Source organism: Pygoscelis adeliae, unplaced genomic scaffold (genome assembly GCF_000699105.1).
Source record: "Pygoscelis adeliae isolate BGI_AS28 unplaced genomic scaffold, ASM69910v1 Scaffold120, whole genome shotgun sequence".
Lineage (NCBI taxonomy): Eukaryota > Metazoa > Chordata > Aves > Sphenisciformes > Spheniscidae > Pygoscelis > Pygoscelis adeliae.
In genome coordinates, this window is record NW_008824032.1 from 1,028,855 (window position 1) to 1,033,505 (window position 4,651).

The window sequence follows — 4,651 nt, forward strand, 5'->3', positions numbered from 1 at the left end:
GGCCGGGGCCCAGCCGCAGGGGCTGCTGCAGCCGGGCCCCGGCCGGCTCCCTCGCGTATGCATCCCTCCTGCCCCACGGGGCAAGCCCGGCCGCCCCCAGGAGTACGAGCTGCAGGAAAAGAAGGTGCCGGGCTCCCATTCCCAAAGAAAGAGGGTTACGAGGAGGCACCCAGGCCGTAAGAGATGTCGGGAGGATGGATGCTGACATGAGGGGAAAGGCAAAGAGCTAGTGCTAAGGCCTGCAAGGGATGTTTGGCGAGCGGGGTGCCTGGGACACCTGCTTCCCAGGGTGAGCCATGGTAGCAGAGCTGACGCAGGTTGCTCAGCTGCTGTGATGGCCTCTTCCATCACCAGCCAGCAGCGTGGTCCCACAAACAGGGAAAGGGGAAGGGAAGGAAGGAGGTAGAGCGGGAGTAGTGCTCAGAGGAATGGGTTGGTCATGTCAGAGAGGTAAAACTCCCCCTCCAGCTGTGTCATCTCAGTGAGGGCAATCCTGGCTAGAAAGTCTTCACAGGACAACGGACATCTCATTTTCCTGTTACTGTCTTGCTACTGAAGTGAGGGCACCAACACCTTCCTTGTCTTTGTTCCTTTTAGGAACGGATGTCTACCAAAATCTCCACGCTCCTTTCCTCCATCAGAACAGGGGTGGGATGGGAGTCCATGTTTCTGGACAGTTAGGGTGCAGCTGCATTAACACCTCCGTTTGGATCAGGAGAACATGAACAACATAGGTGAAAGGACCTGCAAGATCTGCCCCAAATGTGCTCTGAGGACTATGAGAATTCAGCTTTGTTTTGGGCTGGGGTAAGCCCCCAGACATTTGCAGCGTGGCCACCAAGTCATCATCATCAGCTGTCTTCCTCTACAGATCTGCTCCTGCTGCATCACCCTGTTTGCTAAAATGGACCTGACCCTACGGATCCAGGTTCTGCTCAGCTTTATCACCCCCTCTGACAGGGCAGATTTCATACATCATTCTAAGTATTGTCTGAGGTGATCCCAAGTGCCTTGGATACCAAGGAATTTCATCTGAGGTTTGTATGGTCATCAGAAGGAGAGACTCCTGAGTAAGAAAGCTGGAGGTACTGCTGGTTCTCAGGCCCAGGGCCAGCAGTGAAGGCAGTTCCAGAGGTATAAAAGAGATTACCTCTGAGACAAGACCTGTTGGCATCACACTGGCCATTGTGACTGGGGCCTGTTTTAGAGGCAGTGAGTAGAATCAGGAACCACTAGAATAGATCCGGCTTTGTGTCAGGTAGGTGATAAGAGATATTTTTGAGGAAGGTGGGTGGCGACGATGCTACTGTGCTCTGGCTGTTCTTTGGCATGCGGGAACTGCCAGGGTGGAAAAGCCCCGAGGTGGTTCATCTCAGTGGTCAGTTCAGCAATGGCAGTTGCCAGAGACGTGAGAAGGGACAACTATGCCCCCTCCCCAATCATTTCTTTTCAACTCCTATCATTTGCGGGAGGTTTGTGCCTTGAAGTGAAAAGGTCTATATCCACAAATGCAAACATTTGTGCAGCTCCAATTGTGTCATTTGTATGAATTACTTAATGTGATAACTTCCACATTGCCATCCTCTTCTGATTCAGAAGCTGAGTCTCCTTAGTGTGAGTTGTTAGCCTGCCTGCGTGGGTGAATAAATCCTCTTGTTATCCCAGGGAAACAGCAAACCAAGCTTCCGGCACTTTCTGTGCTGCCTGCCTCAGCTCCGCTCAGGTAGGGACATCCCGCAGCCCAGCATCTATTCATGGCTTGGGCTACACCTGACAGAGACTGGTGAGCAGAGCTGGATGGGCACAGGTCCTCCTATCTTGAGGAGGCTTCTTGTGTTTGCAAATGTGGCTGGGTTCTTAGTTTGCATGAAAGCACAAAATTGAAGATTTACTGTGAAGCGGAATGAACTCTGTGGGAAGGAGAAGAGCATTTACCCTAGGGCTGTCATACTCCCAAGCAGATGCTTGTCCATCCATCCATCTCATCTAAATGGATTTCAAAGACTCTTTTTATTTGCCTAGGATTTCCAGACACCTGGTTTCACTGGTTTTGATAAGCAGTGGGTCGCAACTGCATATGTGCTGTATATTGACAGTGCACATGCAAAGGAGCACCAATGCTCAGATCTGGAAATCCTGAAGCCCCACAGTGCAGGCTTCCTTGAGCGTGTGGGGTTCCTTGTGTATCTAGGAAGACCAGACTAGAAGTGAGACCCTTCCCAGACTCATCTCCTAGAAGGACTCACAGAGCTGGGAGCCATTTTTAATTCCTACAGAGCCAGGCTGGACTCCGGCCGGTGATCTGCTGTCTAAAGGCTCAGTAGCTCACTAGAATATCCTAAGGCATCCAGGCCCAAAGAAACACCACTGTTACAATGTCAGGGTAAGAAATGTTTTCTGGAAAAGTTCATTGCATAAAGATTAGTTATTTCTGGACAGCAGCTCTGCAGGTCCAGGGGAATGCTCTTCCCAGAGGTGCCCTCGATTCTTAAAGGAACAGACCTCATTAATCAAGAAACAAACACCAGAATCATAAAAGCAAAAGCATTAACAGAATAGCCAAATTGACTTCACGGGGCTTTGATGGTTCGCAGCTCTTCCTCAGAACTTTGATTGTGACTGTGGGAGGTTTCACACATCTTTCTCACAGATCATGGATGCAATTAAATCCATCCTCAGAGCCCCAACATGGCTTACACAGCCTCTTGTGAGGCTCTGCTGGTGTGCTTGCAAGCAGGTTTCCTGGCATCCTTCCTGGCTCTTTGAGAAAGGTGTGGTTAATGGCTAACAAGAATCCAGCCAAGCAGATATGTTAGCATATTCATTCAGAAAAGACTATGACTGCAATGTAGATTTGTCATATCCAAACCTTAGATTCTATTTCTAGCGCCATATGGAAAGATTTAGTGAGATTTCTCAGATAATTCATCTGCAAAATGGGCAAGCGATAATAACTCACATCAGGGGACAGACGACTAATGCTGGTTATGAGCTATGCAGAAATATTAAGGGCTTGCAATGTAAAAACTAGGATTTGAACTTGTGAGTGCTTGTTTACAGCTGAATGTTTTTCCTTATGCAGCTGGGCACCTTCTAAAAGATTTTTTTTCCTCTGTCACATACATAAATATTTGTATATGATATTTTCCTTGAGAAAAGGAAGTACCAGGGTAGGCTTGTCAAATACATGGTTATTATGAAGCTGCATGCCATTTAGCAGAGGTGTACATATCCTCCTGCTTCCCCCACCCCCCTACCCACCAGATACAATGCTTTGCATGTTCTTCTCTTCTGTATGTTACTGACTCCTTTTTCATCCCTCCTGCCCTTGTGGCCTCACTGATATCTCAGCGCAGTGAGTTCCAGTCTGTAAAGGATGTAAAAATGTCATTTCAGAACTTAATTACGCCACTTTCCAAAATTACTGAACACTTACTTGTTTGTTCTCATACACAGAAAGGATAATTAGGAGCTCTTGAATCATTAATCTGGGAACCTACAATATCTGGAAAGGGCTGAAATGATTTCTTTTCTTTGGATTTGTAACACAGAATTGCAATTTTCATCTTACACCCGTTCCCCTAGCTTGTCTAGGTATGTCTGAGGTTTCACAAGACCAGAACAATCTTTTCTTAATTAAAAAATAGGCTGGGATTTCAGGAGCGCCGCTGACACGCTGGATGCAGCTGGCCTGTGCCAGTGAAGCTCTCTGGCTCCCCTCGTCATTCCAGCTGGTGTGGTGGCCCCTCCGGAGCCATGGTCCTCACAGAGCCAGCCTCACTGTCACTGCTGTTCACCTCCAGGACCTCACCTCCACACAGCACATAGACAAGCTCAGAGGAGGGACTTCCCAGCACGGGAGCCTGAAACAGGCAGTTTGACACCAGCCAGCTGGTGCCGAAGCATTGAGGAGCTGGGGTTTCTCCTCTCTTCCCTTTTGATTCCTTGCCAGCGAGGCAATCTCTGCCACCACCTCTTATTCTGCTGTTCTCTAATTCTCCAAATCTGGAAGCACCTCTAAGGCTCAGCCAAGCTGGATAGAAAATGAACAGGAGGGGAGCCAAAGACTTCTTCAAGAGGGATGCTGGGGAAGGATACTGACACACATGAGGCAAAGGCAGCCTGCCGTGGTTTGGAGGTGTTGCTCGGATGTGAGCACACTAATGAACCCTAGGGTCCCTCCTAGTAAACACACACTTGGGAATACGCTCAGAAAGGAACCAGTCCAGAGCTGAGCATCTGCAGGGATCTGGTAGTCCTACTCTACCCTCACCTCCGAGAAGGGCGGATGGAAGCTACTCTCTCTCTGCAGCTGCATCAGGCTGATGATCCACTCAAGTGGACACTGAAAACTGTTCTTTTTTTTCCCCCTGAGATAAAAAGAAATTAGAAGAGGCTGAAGTGCACAGCTTCATCCCTTCTAGACCTCGGGAACATGCAAAGAAACACACAGGGTCATTTGGCTCTGAAGGCTGAGGGATGTGAGTGCTTCGCTGCAGAGCCCGCGGGGAGCATGAGTCACATGGACTGCCTTGGCAGATCCGGGCTGACAGCATCCACCGAATCACCGCCTTGCATTGCACTCAAAGGGCAGAAATAAACTAGGAAGCAGGAGGGGCTTGGGGAGGTAGGGCTGTGGGTTGGGGTTATT